Raw genomic sequence first — 19,968 nt, forward strand, 5'->3', positions numbered from 1 at the left:
ATCAAAAAAGTCGCATGTACGCCAAAATAGTACCAATCAAACCGTCATCTCATCCCGCAAAAAATGAGACCCTACTCAAGATAATCGCCCAAAAGCTGAAAAAACTATGGCTCTTAGACTATGGAGACACTAAAACATGATTTTTTTTTTTTCAAAAATGAACTCATTCTGTAAAACTTACATAAATAAAAAAAAAGTATACATATTAGGTATCGCCGCGTCCGTATCGACCGGCTCTATAAAAATATCACATGACCTAACCCCTCAGATGACCACCGTAAAAAAATAAAAATAAAAACAGTGTAAAAAAAGCCATTTTTTGCCATCTTACGTCACAAAAAGTGTAATAGCAAGCGATCAAAAAATCATATGCACCCCAAAATAGTGCCAATCAAACCGTCATCTCATCCCGCAAAAAATGAGACCCTACTCAAGATAATCGCCCAAAAACTGAAAAAACTATGGCTCTTAGAATATGGAGACACTAAAACATTTTTTTGGTTTTAAAAATGAAGTTATTGTATAAAACTTACATAAATAAAAAAAAATGTATACATATTAGGTATCGCCGCGTCCGCGACAACCTGCTCTATAAAAATACCACATAATCTAACCTGTCAGATGAATGTTGTAAATAACAAAAAAAAAAAACGTGCCAAAAAAGCTATTTCTTGTTACCTTGCTGCACAAAAAGTGTAATATAGAGCAACCAAAAATCATATGTACCCTAAACTAGTACCAACAAAACTGCCACCCTATCCCGTAGTTTCTAAAATGGGGTCACTTTTTTGGAGTTTCTACTCTAGGGGTGCATCAGGGGGGCTTCAAATGGGACATGGTGTCAAAAAAAACAGTCCAGCAAAACCTGCCTTCCAAAAACCGTATGGAATTCCTTTCCTTCTGCGCCCTGCCGTGTGCCCATACAGCGGTTTACGACCACATATGGGGTGTTTCTGTAAACTACAGAATTAGGGCCATAAATATTGAGTTTTGTTTGGCTGTTAACCCTTGCTTTGTAACTGGAAAAAAAATATTAAAATGGAAAATCTGCCAAAAATGTGAAATTTTGAAATTGTGTCTCTATTTTCCATTAAATCTTGTGCAACACCTAAAGGGTTAACAAAGTTTGTAAAATCAGTTTTGAATAGCTTGAGGGGTGTAGTTTCTTAGATGGGGTCACTTTTATGGAGTTTCTACTCTAGGGGTGCATCAGGGGGGCTTCAAATGGGACATGGTGTCAAAAAACCAGTCCAGCAAAATCTGGCTTCCAAAAACCAAACCGCGCACCTTTCACTCTACGCCCTACTGTGTGCCCGTACAGTAGTTTACGGCCACATATGGGGTGTTTCTGTAAACGGCAGAGTCAGGGCAATAAAGATACAATCTTGTTTGGCTGTTAACCCTTGCTTTGTTAGTGGAAAAAATGGGTTAAAATTGAAAATTAGGCAAAAAAATGAAATTCTCAAATTTCATCCCCATTTGCCAATAACTCTTGTGCAACACCTAAAGGGTTAACGACGTATGTAAAATCAGTTTTGAATACCTTGAGGGGTGTAGTTTCTTAGATGGGGTCACTTTTAGAGAGTTTCTCCTCTTGGGGTGCATCAGGGGGCTTCAAATGGGACATGGTGTCAAAAAACCAGTCCATAAAAATCAGCCTTCCAAAAACCATATGGTGCACCTTTCACTCTACGCCCCGCTGTGTGGCCGTACAGTAGTTTACGGGCCCCATATGGGGTGTTTCTGTAAACGGCAGAGTCAGGGCAATAAAGATACAATCTTGTTTGGCTGTTAACCCTTGCTTTGTTAGTGGAAAAAATGGGTTAAAATTGAAAATTAGGCAAAAAAATGAAATTCTCAAATTTCATCCCCATTTGCCAATAACTCTTGTGCAACACCTAAAGGGTTAACGACGTATGTAAAATCAGTTTTGAATACCTTGAGGGGTGTAGTTTCTTAGATGGGGTCACTTTTAGGGAGTTTCTCCTCTTGGGGTGCCTCAGGGGGCTTCAAATGGGACATGGTGTCAAAAAACCAGTCCATAAAAATCAGCCTTCCAAAAACCATATGGTGCACCTTTCACTCTACGCCCCGCTGTGTGGCCGTACAGTAGTTTACGGCCACATATTGGGTGTTTCTGTAAACGGCAGAGTCAGGGCAATAAAGATACAGTCTTGTTTGGCTGTTAACCCTTGGTTTGTTAGTGGAAAAAATGGGTTAAAATGAAAAATTTGACAAAAATATGAAATTCTCAAATTTCCTCCCCATTTGCCAATAACTCTTGTGCAACACCTAAAGGGTTAACAATGTATGCAAAATCAGTTTTGAATACCTTGAGGGGTGTAGTTTCTTAGATGGGGTCATTTTTGGGTGGTTTCTATTATGTAAGCCTCGCAAAGTGACTTCAGACCTGAACTGGTCGCTAAAAATTGAGTTTTTGTAAATTTCTGAAAAATTTCAAGATTTGCTTCTAAACTTCTAAGCCTTATAACATCCCCAAAAAATAAAATATCATTCCCAAAACAATTCAAGCATGAAGTAGACATATGGGGAATGTAAAGTCATCACAATTTTTGGGGGTATTACTATGTATTACAGAGGTAGAGAAACTGAAAATTTGAAATTTGCTAATTTTTCAAAATTTACGGTAAAAATTGTATTTTTTTATGCAAACAAATTAACTTTTTTGACCCAATTTTAGCAGTGTCATGAAGTACAATATGTGACGAAAAAACAATCTCAGAACGGCCTGGGTAAGTCAAAGCGTTTTAAAGTTATGAGCACTTAAAGTGACACTGGTCAGATTTGCAAAAAATGGCCTGGTCCTTAAGGTGAAAATGAGCCTGGTCCTTAAGGTGAAAATGAGCCCGGTCCTTAAGGGGTTAAAACTCATCTACAGCAGTGAAAATAAATGGCTGGGTTGTTATGGAAACCTGGAGTAAAACTGTATGTGGAGGCTTGAGGACCTGTGAGCTTCTATTGGCTGATAAGGGTCATGTGACCGAGCTTCTATTGGCTAATGCATTTGTTGGAAATATCTCAGGAACTGTACGTGCTAGAGTGCTGAGACCTACTCTAAAACCTTCCCGGACACCTGATGTACCTGTGTGCCAAATTTCGCGATTGTAAATGCGACGGTGCGGATTCCTTTAGCGGACATACACACACAGCTTTATATATTAGATTTAAAAGCAGCCAACATGTACTCCAAAGAACAGGAAAAAGCAGACTTCTGATGCATTTCATAGTCAATTTAGAAATATAAATATATAAATGATTATATATATTTATATATATATATATATATATATATATATATATATATATATATACACACACACATATATACACAGTACAGACCAAAAGTTTGGACACACCTTCTCATTCAAAGAGTTTTCTTTATTTTCATGACTATGAATGCATCAAAACTATGAATTAACACATGTGGAATTATATACATAACAAACAAGTGTGAAACAACTGAAAATATGTCATATTCTAGGTTCTTCAAAGTAGCCACCTTTTGCTTTGATTACTGCTTTGCACACTCTTGGCATTCTCTTCATGAGTTTAAAGAGGTAGTCCCCTGAAATGGTTTTCACTTCACAGGTGTGCCCTGTTAGGTTTAATAAGCGGGATTTCTTGCCTTATAAATGGGGTTGGGACCATCAGTGGCGTTGAGGAGAAGTCAGGTGGCTACACAGCTGATAGTCCTACTGAATTTGTATTATGGCAAGAAAAAAGCAGCTAAGTAAAGAAAAACGAGTGGCCATCATTACTTTAAGAAATGAAGGTCAGTCAGCCGAAAAATTGGGAAAACTTTGAAAGTAAGGGCTATTTGACCATGAAGGAGAGTGATGGGGTGCTGCGCCAGATGACCTGGCCTCCACAGTCACCGGACCTGAACCCAATCGAGATGGTTTGGGGTGAGCTGGACCGCAGAGTGAAGGCAAAAGGGCCAACAAGTGCTAAGCATCTCTGGGAACTCCTTCAAGACTGTTGGAAGACCATTTCAGGGGACTACCTCTTGAAGCTCATCAAGAGAATGCCAAGAGCGTGCAAAGCAGTAATCAAAGCAAAAGGTGGCTACTTTGAAGAACCTAGAATATGACATATTTTCAGTTGTTTCACACTTGTTTGTTATGTATATAATTCCACGTGTTAATTCATAGTTTTGATGCCTTCATAGTCATGAAAATACAGAAAACTCTTTGAATGAGAAGGTGTGTCCAAACTTTTGGTCTGTACTGTATATATACACACACACACACACACACACACACACACACACACACAGGGTGGGCCATTTATATGGATACACCTTAATAAAATGGGAATGGTTGGTGATATTAACTTCCTGTTTGTGGCACATTAGTATATGTGAGGGGGGAAACTTTTCAGAATGGGTGGTGACCATGGCGGCCATTTTGAAGTCGGCCATTTTGAATCCAACTTTTGTTTTTTCAATAGGAAGAGGGTCATGTGACACATCAAACTTATTGGGAATTTCACACGAAAAACAATGGTGTGCTTGGTTTTAACGTAACTTTATTCTTTCATGAGTTATTTACAAGTTTCTCTTTGTTTACAGCCATTGACATGTCGCCGAGATTAACATGTGAGGAGCGGATAGAAATTGTGTTGATGTCTGGTGAATGCAGTAACCGGGTCATTGCAGCAGATTTCAATGCAAGACACCCTACGAGACCACCCATCTCCCATGCTACAGTTAGCATACTGCTTGCTAAGTTTCGTGAAACTGGTTCAGTGTTGGATTCGCCAAAATGTGGACGCATGAAATCTGTCTCTAATGAAGAAACATCAGTGGCTGTCCTAGCTTCATTCAGCAAGAGCCCACAGCGTAGCACTCGCCGCATGTCACTGGAGAATGGCATTAGTCGAACATCCCTTTGGCGGATATTAGCTACTCACAAATGGCACCCTTACAAACTCCAGCTACTGCAGCATCTCAACGAGGATGACCCAGATCGGCGCACTGAATTTGCAGAATGGGCAAAACAAAAATTGGAACAGGACCCTCAGTTTACGCAGAAGATTTTGTTCAGTGATGAGGCAAACTTTTATGTGAATGGTGAAGTTAACAAACAAAACCACCGCTATTGGTCTGACACTAACCCACATTGGATAGATCCCTCCAAGACTGTTGGAACAAAAAAAATTGATGGTATGGTGTGGTATATGGGGTACAAAGATAGTGGGGCCATTCTTCATCAATGGAAACCTCAAGGCCACTGGATATGCGAAATTGCTACATGATGATGTGTTTCCCTCTTTATGCACTGAAGCTGGCACGTTCCCTGAGTTTTTCCAGCAAGATGGTGCACCACCACATTATGGGTGTCAAGTTCCGAGCATTCCTAGATGAACAGTTTCCTGGAAAGTGGATTGGTCGTCGTGGGCCAGTTGAATGGCCCCCAAGGTCTCCCGATCTGACCCCCTTAGACTTATCTTTGGGGTCATCTGAAGGCAATTGTCTATGCTGTGAAGATACGAGATGTGCAGCACCTGAAACTACGGCTACTGGAAGCCTGTGCTATCATTTCTCCTGCGGTGTTGCTATCAGTGTGTGAAGAGTGGGAGAAGAGGGTTGCATTGACAATCCAACACAATGGGCAGCACATTGAACACATTTTATAAGTGGTCAGAAACTTGTAAATAACTCATGGAAGAATAAAGTTACGTTAAAACCAAGCACACCATTGTTTTTCTTGTGAAATTCCCAATAAGTTTGATGTGTCACATGACCCTCTTCCTATTGAAAAAACAAAAGTTGGATTCAAAATGGCCGCAATGGTCACCACCCATCTTGAAAAGTTTCCCCCCTCACATATACTAATGTGCCACAAACAGGAAGTTAATATCACCAACCATTACCATTTTATTAAGGTGTATCCATATAAATGGCCCACCCTGTATATAGCCAAAACTATGTCCCCCAAGCACGAGATCCTCTGCCTCTTGAAAACATCTCAGGCAGGTCCGGAAATGTTTAGCATTACAAAGATAGGGGAACAAAGGGCTACCCTGCCTTTGTATGCCACGGACCTCTGGCGCTGTAATTACAGCTCCGGAGAGTCGCAATCACTTCACAGGCGGGAGGATCAAAGCATTCCCCCGCCTGGAAGCGCGCGCCAGGACGAGCGGGCTGTTGCGGTGACGTCATATCACCGCGCCTGCCCACGTGGACTTGCCTGCAGGCCATTCAGGAGAAAGCGCCGCCGGATTTGAATAGTCCAGCGACTCTGCAGTTGAGCCAAGCAGCCCCCCAAGAGAGAATCATCCCCTGCAAGAACAGCATCAGCGAGAATCTACAACAGGACAATGAACCCTTTGTTTATTAATCATTTCATATCATAGAACCCTATACCACCAACAACCTTTATTCCCTGCATTAACCACTTCACATACCCTGCCCTGCATTATCCCCAAAAACCCTATTAACCCCTTATACCCTGCCACACAATATTAACCCCTGCACCACCAATATATCATTAACCCTTGCCATAATATCATTATACCCCTGTAACCCCTGCAATCTACCCTGCCTATTGTATTAAGCCCTTCACTGCTCCCCTGCAGTGCCATTCCCACTGCCACCAATTTACCCAGATTCCTGGCCTGCATTAACCCTTTGCAGTGCCACCATTACCCCTGATTGTGTTTAACCCCTTGTTTTCCACATAGGGACAACGTATAGCCAGGTGGGTGGGAGCTGCTGCTATTTACGTGTGTGTATTTAAGTGTGCTATCTAGATTGTTTATTGGGTGGGATTGTAGTTGGGAGTGTGTTGTGTTAGCGTAGTTTAGGTGTATTGTAGTGTTGTTACTGTATAGCAGTGTATGTCTATATGTATATTTATAACCATTGATATAAATATATATATAGTAGAATTTATAGACTGTAGACGTGTATTTGTTAAATAGATTCCTTTATTGTTTAAAATACAGCAACACTAGTCAGAAAGTTCAGGTGGGTGCAATTTCGTAGGAGAGTGAGCTTATAGATATCCACATTTTGGAGTGCTGCCTCGTTTTTATATATATATATATATATATATATATATATATATATAGATAAATATATACAGTGCCTTGAAAAAGGTCAAGAGGGGTGATTACTTTTGCGTGTTTTGTTACATTACAGCCTTAAGTTCAATGTTTTGTTAATCTGAATTTTATGTGATGGATCAGAACACAATAGTCTAAGGCTACTATCACACTCTCGTTTGGTGCGGATCCTTATTGTATCTGCACAGACGGATCCGCACCAATAACGCAAAAGTTTTTATTCGTTCATAACGGAACGGTTTGCATTATTCATAAAAAAAAAAAGTCTAAGTCAAAACAGATCCGTCTTGACTTACATTGAAAGTCAATGGGGGATGGATCCGTTTTCAATTGCACCATATTGTGTCAGTGAACTGATCCGTCCCCATTGACTTACATTGTAAGTCAGGACGGATCAGTTTGGCTCCGCATAGTCAAACGGTCACCAAAACGCTGCAAGCTGCGATTTAGTGACCGTCTATAAACCACAACGGAGACCAAACGCAGCCAAATTGATGCATTCTGAACGCATCCTTATCCACTCAGACTGCATTGGGGCTTAACTGATCCATTTTGGGCCACTTGTGAGATCCCTGAAACGGCTCTCACAAGCGGACCCAGAAACGCCAGTGTAAAAGTAGCCTTGAGAAAAATATATAAATAAAACTATTGTTTAGAAATGGAAAACAGAAAATTGGTATGTGCGTATGTATTCACCCCCTTTGTCAGGAAGCCTATAAAAAGCTCTGGTGCAACCAATTACCTTCAGAAGTCCCATAATTAGTGAAATGATGTCCACCTGTGTGCAATCTAAGTGTCACATGATCTGTCATTACATACAGTACAGACCAAAAGTTTGGACACCTTCTCATTCAAAGAGTTTTCTTTATTTTCATGACTATGAAGGCATCAAAACTATGAATTAACACATGTGGAATTATATACATAACAAACAAGTGTGAAACAACTGAAAATATGTCATATTCTAGGTTCTTCAAAGTAGCCACCTTTTGCTTTGATTACTGCTTTGCACACTCTTGGCATTCTCTTGATGAGCTTCAAGAGGTAGTCCCCTGAAATGGTCTTCCAACAGTCTTGAAGGAGTTCCCAGAGATGCTTAGCACTTGTTGGCCCTTTTGCCTTCACTCTGCAGTCCAGCAGAGTGGCAAGAAAAAAGCAGCTAAGTAAAGAAAAACGAGTGGCCATCATTACTTTAAGAAATGAAGGTCAGTCAGCTGAAAAATTGGGAAAACTTTGAAAGTAAGGGCTATTTGACCGTGAAGGAGAGTGATGGGGTGCTGCGCCAGATGACCTGGCCTCCACAGTCACCGGACCTGAACCCAATCGAGATGGTTTGGGGTGACCAAACCATCTCGATTGGGTTCAGGTCCGGTGACTGTGGAGGCCAGGTCATCTGGCGCAGCACCCCATCACTCTCCTTCACGGTCAAATAGCCCTTACTTTCAAAGTTTTCCCAATTTTTCGGCTGACTGACCTTCATTTCTTAAAGTAATGATGGCCACTCGTTTTTCTTTACTTAGCTGCTTTTTTCTTGCCATAATACAAATTCTAACAGTCTATTCAGTAGGACTATCAGCTGTGTATCCACCTGACTTCTCCTCAACGCAACTGATGGTCCCAACCCCATTTATAAGGCAAGAAATCCCACTTATTAAACCTGACAGGGCACACCTGTGAAGTGAAAACCATTTCAAGGGACTACCTCTTTAAACTCATGAAGAGAATGCCAAGAGTGTGCAAAGCAGTAATCAAAGCAAAAGGTGGCTGCTTTGAAGAACCTAGAATATGACATATTTTCAGTTGTTTCACACTTGTTTGTTATGTATATAATTCCACATATGTTAATTCATAGTTTTGATGCCTTCAGAGTGAATCTACAATTTTCATAGTCATGAAAATAAAGAAAACTCTTTGAATGAGAAGGTGTGTCCAAACTTTTGGTCTGTACTGTATACACATCTTTTTTTAAAGGCCACAGAGGCTGCAACACCTAAGCAAGAGGCATCACTAACAAACAAACATCTAACAAACAAACATTAAAAACAAACATCTTTAAAGTTGTGGGCATGTTCTGTAAATTAAATGATGCAAATCCTCAAACAATCTATGTTAATTCCAGGTTGTGAGGCACCAACATACAAAAAAAGTCAAGGGGGGTGAATACCTTTGCAAGGCACTGAATGTATATATATATATATATATATATATATATATATATATATACAGTACAGACCAAAAGTTTGGACACACCTTCTCATTCAAAGAGTTTTCTTTATTTTCATGACTATGAAAATTATAGATTCACACTGAAGGCATCAAAACTATGAATTAACACATGTGGAATTATATACATAACAAACAAGTGTGAAACAACTGAAAGTATGTCATATTCTAGGTTCTTCAAAGTAGCCACCTTTTGCTTTGATTACTGCTTTGCACACTCTTGGCATTCTCTTGATGAGCTTCAAGAGGTAGTCCCCTGAAATGGTTTTCACTTTACAGGTGTGCCCTGTCAGGTTTAATAAGTGGGATTTCTTGCCTTATAAATGGGGTTGGGACCATCAGTTGCGTTGAGGAGAAGTCAGGTGGATACACAGCTGATAGTCCTACTGAATAAACTGTTAGAATTTGTATTATGGCAACAAAAAAGCAGCTAAGTAAAGAAAAACGAGTGGCCATCATTACTTTAAGAAATTAAGTTCAGTCAGTCAGCCGAAAAATTGGGCAAACTTTGAAAGTAAGGGCTATTTGACCATGAAAGAGAGTGATGGGGTGCTGCGCTGACCTGGCCTCCACAGTCACCGAACCTGAACCCAATCGAGATGGTTTGGGGTGAGCTGGACCGCAGAGTGAAGGCAAAAGGGCCAACAAGTGCTAAGCATCTCTGGGAACTCCTTCGAGACTGTTGGAAGACCATTTCAGGGGACTACCTCTTGAAGCTCATCAAGAGAATGCCAAGAGTGTGCAAAGCAGTAATTAAAGCAAAAGGTGGCTACTTTGAAGAACCTAGAATATGACATATTTTCAGTTGTTTCACACTTGTTTGTTATGTATATAATTCCACATGTGTTAATTCATAGTTTCAATGCCTTCATAGTCATGAAAATAAAGAAAACTCTTTGAATGAGAAGGTGTGTCCAAACTTTTGGTCTGTACTGTATATATAAACAAAAGTCAAGCAGCAGCATTCTTTAGGTTGCCAGGTGCAAATCCCACTTTAAGTCCTGGACCAGGAACAGTAGAACAAAATCTGTGAAATGAGGGCAGCACTCCGGTCTTGTGGTGAAAAAGGTGGATTTTATTACACCCAACAGCAATGCAGCGTTTCAACTCTCTCAATGGAGCCTTTGTCAAGCTTGACAAAGGCTCCATTGAGAGAGCTGAAATGCTGCATTGCTGTTGGGTGTAATAAAATCCATCTTTTTCACCACAAGACCGGAGTGCTGCCCTCATTTCACAGATTTTATATATATATTTATATTTATAGAGAGAGAGAGAGATAGCAAATATATAAAGCCGAGTGTATGCATGTCCGCTAAAGGAATCCACACTGTCGCTTTTACAATCACGAAATTTAGCACACATGTACAGTCGTGGCCAAAAGTTTTGAGAATGACACAGATATTAGTTTTCACAAAGTTTGCAGCTAAACTGCTTTTAGATCTTTGTTTCAGTTGTTTCTGTGATGTAGTGAAATATAATTACACGCTTTTCATACGTTTCAAAGGCTTTTATCGACAATTACATGACATTTATGCAAAGAGCCAGTATTTGCAGTGTTGGCCCTTCTTTTTCAGGACCTCTGCAATTCGACTGGGCATGCTCTCAATCAACTTCTGGGCCAATTCCTGACTGATAGCAACCCATTCTTTCATAATCACTTCTTGGAGTTTGTCAGAATTAGTGGGTTTTTGTTTGTCCACCCGCCTCTTGAGGATTGACCACAAGTTCTCAATGGGATTAAGATCTGGGGAGTTTCCAGGCCATGGACCCAAAATGTCAATGTTTTGGTCCCCGAGCCACTTAGTTATCACTTTTGCCTTATGGCACGGTGCTCCATCGTGCTAAAAAATGCATTGTTCTTCACCAAACTGTTGTTGGATTGTTGGAAGAAGTTGCTGTTGGAGGGTGTTTTGGTACCATTCTTTATTCATGGCTGTGTTTTTGGGCAAAATTGTGAGTGAGCCCACTCCCTTGGATGAGAAGCAACCCCACACATGAATGGTCTCAGGATGCTTTACTGTTGGCATGACACAGGACTGATGGTAGCGCTCACCTTTTCTTCTCTGGACAAGCCTTTTTCCAGATGCCCCAAACAATCGGAAAGAGGCTTCATCGGAGAATATGACTTTGCCCCAGTCCTCAGCAGTCCATTCACCATACTTTCTGCAGCAGATCAATCTGTCCCTGATGTTTTTTTTGGAGAGAAGTGGCTTCTTTGCTGCCCTTCTTGACACCAGGCCATCTTCCAAAAGTCTTCGCCTCACTGTGCGTGCAGATGCGCTCACACCTGCCTGCTGCCTTTCCTGAGCAATCTCTTCCCTGGTGGCACTCCGATCCTGCAGCTGAATCCTCTTTAGGAGATGATCCTGGCGCTTGTTGGACTTTCTTGGACGCCCTGAAGCCTTCTTAACAAGAATTGAACCTCTTTCCTTGAAGTTCTTGATGATCCTATAAATTGTTGATTGAGGTGCAATCTTAGTAGCGACAATATCCTTGCCTGTGAAGCCATTTTTATTAGGGATCGACCGATATTGATTTTTTAGGGCCGATACCGATAATTTATGAACTTTCAGGCCGATAGCCGATAATTTATACCGATATTCTGGGTATTTTTATTTTTGAGAAAAAAAAAATAATTTCCTACACAAATCTGCTGAAAATGAATATGTTTATTGTTAACGTGTATTTTTTATTTTTTTTGTAAATCTTTTTCATTTATACTTAATATTTTTGTGGTTTTTTTGTTTTTTGTTTTTTTTTTACTAACTTTTAGCCCCCTTGTCCTATTCACCCTGATAGATCTCTATCAGGGTGAATAGGAGCTCACACTGTCCCTGCTGCTCGGTGCTTTGTGCACACAGCAGCATGGAGCTGAACATGGCAGCCAGGGCTTCAGTAGCGTCCTGGCTGCCATGGTAACCGATCGGAGCCCCAGGATTACACAGCTGGGGCTCCGATCGGAGGAGCAGGGGAGAGGGGATCCTGTGGCTACTGCCACCAATGATTAATACTGGGGGGGGGCACACTGCGCCACCAATGTTTTTACTATTGGAATGGGGGTGGGGGGCGCACTGCGCCACCAATGATTAATACTGGGGGGCTGGCGCACTGCGCCACCAATGAAGATAAGTCTTTCATTAATTCATATACAGGAGGCGAGAGCTGGCTGCAGAATCACATAGCCGACTCCCGACCTCTGAGCGGTAGCTGCGATCCGCGGCACCTAAGGGGTTAACTACCGCAGATCACAGCTACTTGTCATAGAGGTCGGGAGCCGGCTATGTGATTCTGCAGCCAGCTCCCGCCTCCTGTAAATGAATTAATGAAAGGCTCATCTTCATTGGTGGAGCGGTGGCCACAGCCCCTCCCCTCCTCTTATCTTCTCTCCTCCCATTGGCGGCAGCGGCAGCAGCAGCAGAGGGGGAGGGAGACACTGCTTCCTTCTCCCCTGTGCTGCGGAGGGAACACAGAGAGCGCTGAGAGCAGCGCGTTCTGTGTTCCCAATACGTTATCGGTATATCGGCAAAATAGATGCCGATAACGGTCAAAATCCTCAATATCGGCCGATAATATCGGTAAAACCGATAATCGGTCGATCCCTAATTTTTATGCAACGCAATGATGGCTGCACGCGTTTCTTTGCAGGTCATCATGGTTAACAATGGAAGAACAATGATTTCAAGCATCACCCTCCTTTTAACATGTCAAGTCTGCCATTTTAACCCAATCAGCCTGACACAATGATCTCCAGCCTTGTGCTCGTCAACATTCTCACCTGAGTTAACAAGACGATTACTGAAATGATCTCAGCAGGTCCTTTAATGACAGCAATGAAATGCAGTGGAAAGTTTTTTTTTGGGGATTAAGTACATTTTCATGGCAAAGAAGGACTATGCAATTCATCTGATCACTCTTCATAACATTCTGGAGTATATGCAAATTTCTATTATAAAAACTTAAGCAGCAATTTTTCCAATTTCCAATATTTATGTAATTCTCAAAACTTTTGGCCACGACTGTACATCAGGTGTCCGGGAAGGTTTTAGACCGGGTCTCCACTCTCTAGCACGTACCGTTCCTGAGATATTCCCCAAAAATGCAAATATGGCACATCACATGACCTACATTAGCCAATAGAAGCCTGCAAGTCTTTCTCTTCATATCCCAACTGCCATACACACGGTCACATGTCCCTTATCTCCACATACACACAGTTTTACACCAGGTTTCCATAACAACCCAGCCATTTTTCTTCATTGCTGTAGGTCAGCTTTAAAGGGGCAGGGCGCTGTGGATGACACTGTTAAGGAAGCAGAGTGCTGTGGAGGTCACAGTTTAGGGGGCAGGTAGGGTGGCCATTCAGGCCACCCTCAAAAGACGGACAGTGCTGCTGTCTGAGAGTGAGCTGTTTAAAATAACATTCCTGTGTCCGTCCAGGCCCTGCGCCAGACAGGGAGTCTAAAAGCCGGACTGTCCTGTCTAAAACCGGACCTCTGGCCACCCTAGGGGCAGGCTGCTCTGGAGGTCACAGTTAAGGGGACGATCCGCTATGGAGGTCAGTGTTAAGGGGCAGATTGCTGTAGAGGCCACTGTTAAGGGGAGAGGGTGTTGTGGAAATCACTGTTAAGGAGATGGGGTACTGTGGAGGTCACTAATAAAGGGGCGGGCTGCTGTGGAGGTCACTGATAAGGGGGCGGGATGTTGTGAAGATCACTGTTAAAGGGGCGGGCGTAGTGGAGATTTCTTTTAAGGGAACTGTGGAGGTCACAGTTAAGGGGACGGTCCGCTATGGAGGTCAGTGTTAAGGGGAAGGGTGCTGTAGAGTTCACTATTAAGGGGGCGGGGTGTTGTGGAGGTCAAATTTTAAGGGAACAGAGCTCTGTAGAGGTCACTGTTAAGGGGGCAAGTTATTGTGGAAATCATTGTTAACGAGACGGGGTACTGTGGAGGTCACTAATAAAGGGGCGGCTGCTGTGGGGGGGGGGGGTCACTGTTATAGTGGATACTGTTGATATCTTAACGACACACACAAACATTAAATGAAATAGATTAAAAATACTAGTGCGAAGCCGGGTCCTTCTGCTAATTATATATATATATATAAATAAAAAACCCTTAACACTGACTATAGGTTACAGTCCCCTTGACTGTGACCTCCACCATTCCCGGCCCCCTTAACAGAGACCTCCACAGCGACTGCCCCTTTAACAGTTACTGCCACAGTACTGCGCTCCCTTAAGTCACTTTACAGTACCCCGGTGCCTTAAGAGTGACCTCACAGTACCTCGCCTTGCTCGCTTTATTATTGGTCTCCACAGTCCCCTCCTCCCTTAACATTGACCTCCACAGTGCCCGCCCCTTTAACAGTAATATCCACAGTACCCAGTCTCCTTAACAGTTATTTACACAATAAACCGTCCGCTTAACAGGGACCTCCACAGAGCTCTGTTCTCTGTTACCTTAAAATGTGACCTCAACACCCCGCCCCCTTAACAGAGACCTCTACAGCACCCGCTCCTTAACACTGACCTCCATAGCCGACCGTCCTCTTAATGAAGCCACTCTGGCCACCTTACTGCATACCAAATAAACTGGATTTTTAGAGGATAAAAACATCTATTGCTGGAACAAAAGCACATCTGGAAAAAAGGTACTAAGTGCAATTAGGCCATGGCTTTACTGCAATAGTGATTAACCTGGTGACAGATTTCCTTTAAAGTTGACTTACAGCATTGAAGTAAAATGGCTGGGTTGTTATGGAAACCTAGTGTAAAACTGTGTATGTGGAGACTAAGGGCCTGTGAGCTTCTATTGGCTGATAAGGGTCATGTGACCAGGCTTCTATTGGCTAATGCATTTTTTGGGAATATCTCAGAAACTGTATATGTTAGAGAGCTGAGACCCGGTCCAAAACCTTGCCGAACACCTGATGTACCTGTGTGCCAAATTTTGTGATTGTAAATGAGACGGATTCCTTTAGCGGACATACATAAACACACATATACTCAGCTGTACATATTAGAGGCAAAATACAAGTTCTTAATTTAAAACGTCAGTGTTTAATCACACGAGGCAATTGCACAAAACAGCACGTAACTTTGCAGTATTGGTGTTAATTCACACACACTGGAAAGTTCATATAACACAAGTCACCTTGCTGGCAGTTCTGCCTCCAGTAGTCCACAGCAGGCTTTAGGGGGCCTGTTCCCCTAGCATGCGGCTCTCAGCCCTCCAGCACGGAACAAAGCCTCAGATCCCAAAAACAGAGACCACGCTTCTGAGCACAGCTGCCTAGTTAAGAACAGCCAGGTGGACCGGCACTTAAACCCGGACCGGCACTTAAAATCCTGTCCGGTATTTGACCTCACCAAATCAAATACCTGCCTTGCCAGACACAACCCCTCACTGTGAGAGATACACTGTGTATGTAAATGTGTGTGTGTGTGTGTGTGTGTGTGTGTGTGTATATGTATATATATATATATATATATATATATATATATATATATATATATATATATATACACACATACATATATATACACACACATATATATACACACACAGTGCCTATAAAAAGTCTACACACCCCTGTTAAAATGTCAAGTTTCTGTGATGTAAAAAAATGAGACAAAGATGAATCATTTCAGAACTTTTTCCACCTTTAATGTGACCTATAAACTGTTCAACTCAATTGAAAAACAAACTGAAATCTTTTAGGTGGAGGGAAGAAAACAAATTAAACTAAAATAATGTGGTTGCATAAGTGTGCACACCCTCTTATAACTGGGGATGTAGCTGTGTTCAGAATTAAGCAATCACATTCAAAATCATGTTAAATAGGAGTCAGCATACACCTGCCATCATTTAAAGTGCCTCTGATTAACCCCAAATAAAGTTCCGCTGCTCTAGTTGGTGTTTCCTGAAATGTTCTTAGTCACATCCCACAGCAAAAGCCATGGTCCACAGAGAGCTTCCAAAGCATCAGAGGGATCTCATTGTTAAAAGGTATCAGTCAGGAGAAGGGTACAAAAGGATTTCCAAGGCATTAGATATACCATGGAACACAGTGAAGACAGTCATCATCAAGTGGAGAAAGTATGGCACAACAGTGACATTACCAAGAACTGGGCGTCCCTCCAAAATTGATGAAAAGACGAGAAGAAAACAAGTCTGGGAGGCTACCAAGAGGCCTACAGCTACATTAAAGGAGCTGCAGGAATATCTGGCAAGTACTGGCTGTGTGGTACATGTGACAACAATCTCCCGTATTCTTCATATGTCTGGGCTATGGGGTAGAGTGGTAAGACAAAAGCCTTTTCTTACGAAGAAAAACATCCAAGCCAGGCTACATTTTGCAAAAACACATCTGAAGTCTCCCAAAAGCATGTGGGAAAAGGTGTTCTGGTCTGATGAAACCAAGGTTGAACTTTTTGGCCATAATTCCAAAAGATATGTTTGGCCCAAAAACAATACTGTACATCACCAAAAGAACACCATACCCACAGTGAAGCATGGTGGTGGCAGCATCATGCTTTGGGGCTGTTTTTCTTCAGCTGGAACTGGGGCTTTTGTTAAGCTAGAGGGAATTATGAACTGTTCCAAATACCAGTCAATATTGGCACAAAACCTTCAGGCTTCTGCTAGAAAGCTGAACATAAAGAGGAACTTCATCTTTCAGCATGACAACAACCCAAAGCATACATCCAAATCAACAAAGGAATGGCTTCACAAGAAGAAGATTCAAGTTTAGGAATGGCCCAGCCAGAACCCAGACCTGATTCAGATTAAAAATCTGTGGGGTGATCTGAAGAGGGCTGTGCACAGGACATGCCCTAGCAATCTGACAGATTTGGAGTGTTTTTGAAAAGAAGAGTGGGCAAATCTTGCCAAGTCAAATGTGCCATGCTGACAGACTCCTACCCAAAAAGACTGAGTGCTGTAATAAAATCAAAAGGTGCTTCAACAAAGTATTAGTTTAAGGGTGTGCACACTTATGCAACCATATTATTTAATTTTTATATTTTTTCTTCCCTCTACCTAAAAGATTTCAGTTTGTTTTTCAATTGAGTGGTATAATTTATAGGTCACACTAAAGGTGGAAAAAGTTCTGAAATGATTTATCTTTGTCACATTTTTTTTACATCACAGAAACCTGACATTTTAACAGGGGTGTCTAGACTTTTTATAGTCACTGTATACATAGAGAATATATACATGAAATCAGAATAAACCTTTTCTGTTTTTGGTCAATTAGGATTACCATAATTATTATTTGCTAAACGCCAAAATAATGAGAGAGAATGTTTTAAGGCATTTTTTTTTACTTTCTACAAATTTAAATTTTACATACATTTCATTAATATTTGGTACCATTGCCCTTAAACTGTATGACTTGGGTCAAACGTTTTGGATATCCTCCCACAAGCTTCTCACAATAGTTGGTCGGAATTTGGGCCTATTCCTCCTGACAAAACTGGTGTAACTGAGCCATGTTTGTAACCACCTTGCTCGCACCTGCCTTTTCAGCTTTGCCCATAAATTTTCAATAGGATTGAGATCAGGGCTTTGTGATGGCCACTCCAAAACATTGACTTTGTTATCCTTAAGCCACTTTGTAACCAGTTTGGCATATGGTTCGGGTCATTGTCCATTTGGAAGACCCATTTCCGCCCAAGCTTTAACTTCCTGGCTGATGTCTTGAGATGTTACTTCATTATTTCCACATAATGTCATCTATTTTGTGAAGTGCTCCAGTCCCTCCTGCAGCAAAACAACCCCACAACTTGATGCTGCCATCCCCGTGTTTCACAGTTGGGATGGTGTTCTTAGGCTTCCAAGCTTCTCCCTTTTTCCTCCAAACGTAATGATGGTCATTATGGCCAAAAAGTTCAATTTTAGTTTCATCAGACCACATGACATGTCTCCAAAAATGTAGGTCTCCTGTGTGCATTTGCAAACATTAATCTGGCTTTTTTATGTTTCTTTTGGAGTAATGGCTTCTTCCTGGCAGAGTGGCCTTTTAGCCCATGTTGATACAGTACTCGTTTCACTGTGGATATTGACACTATCTTACCAGCTTCCGCCATCATCTTCACAAGGTCTTTTGCTTTTGTTCTTCGGTTGATATGTACATGTCAGACCAAAGCACGTTCATCTCTGGGACACAGAACCAGTCTCCTTCCTCAGCAGTATGATGGCTGAACATTCCCATCTTGTTTGTACTTGCGTATAATTGTTTGTACAGATGAACGAGTCGCCTTCAGGTATCTTGAAATTGCACCCAAGGTTGAGCCAAACTTGTGCAAGTCCACAATTCTCTTCCTGATATCTTGGCTGATTTCTTTAGACTTTCCCATGATGCTACAAAGAAGCAGTGTTTCAGGTGTGCATTTAAATACATCCACAGGTCTGTCTCTAATTAAAGAGGACCTTTCACTAGAATAAAAAATGTAAACTAAGCATACAGACATGGAGAGACCGGCGCCCAGGGATCTCCCTGCACTTACTATAATCCCTGGGCGCCGCTCCGTTCTCCCGGTATAGGCTCCGGTAGCTTCATATGTTCAGTTCAACTGGGTGGAGCCTGCCGGCGTCTCCTTCTCCCAGGCTGTAGCGCTGGCCAAACGCAGCGCTCAGCTCATAGCCTGAGAGAAAAAAAAAAACCTCTCAGGCTATGAGCTGAGCGCTTTGATTGGCCAGCGCTACAGCCTGGGAGAAGGAGACGCCGGCAGGCTCCACCCAGTTGAACTGAACATATGAAGCTACCGGAGCCTATACCGGGAGAACGGAGAGGCGCCCAGGGATAATAGTAAGTGCAGGGAGATCCCTGGGCGCCGCTCTCCATGTCTGTATGCTTAGTTTACATTTTTTTTATTCTAGTGAAAGGTCCTCTTTAACTCAGATGTTGCCAACAAACCTAACAGAAGCTTCCAAACACATGACGTCATCATATGGGCAGTCCAGAATTGTTTGAAGGCATAGTAATCTTAGTGTATGTAAACTTATGACATTGCAGAAAGTAATAAAAATGTCTTAAAACATTCTCTCTCTCATTATTCTGGCATTTGGCAAATAAAAATAATTATGGTAATTCTAATTGACCAAAAACAGGAAAGGCTTATTCTAATTTCATGTCAGATATTGAGAAAAAAATGCATATGTGTCTTTTTATATAGTGTATGTAAACTTCTGGTTTAAACTCCATCTCCTATCTCTCTCATTAAAATTAAGACAAACTGTAATAATTTTGAGCCAAGGTTGAAACTGAAACAAGTCTATGCTATACAACCATGTTCTTCACGATGTGGCTCTCCAGATGTTGCGAGACAAGCTCTTTGGACATGATGAGAGTTGTAGTTTCATGACAGCTGCAAACAACTGCCATACAATACAATATGTGCATTGTTTGGCGTACCTGGTCAGCACCATGTAAATATCTAAAGCAAATGCTAAGTGGGAAGAAAATTATATATATTTTTTTTATTAATATAAGGAATTGAAAGCAATCTAATTAACCACCCAACCATCCATTTAAATGTTAACTTTATTATGCAAGATAGGCAGCCTGACCCCAAAGCTGTTGCAAGGCTGCCCTAACATCCCATGTCAGGGATGGAAATTTCCTTAGTGTCATTGAAGCATCTCCAAAGTCTC

General features: G+C 41.7%; 1 protein-coding gene across 1 annotated transcript in view; it reads right to left on the minus strand.

Annotated features, from left to right (window-relative positions):
• The window catches only part of FBXO38 (F-box protein 38), a 102,812-nt gene that overhangs the window by 17,978 nt on the left and 64,866 nt on the right, over positions 1 to 19,968 (minus strand). The gene's annotated exons all lie outside the window — the stretch shown is intronic.

This window comes from Bufo bufo, chromosome 1 (assembly GCF_905171765.1).
Source record: "Bufo bufo chromosome 1, aBufBuf1.1, whole genome shotgun sequence".
Classification (NCBI taxonomy): Eukaryota; Metazoa; Chordata; class Amphibia; order Anura; family Bufonidae; genus Bufo; species Bufo bufo.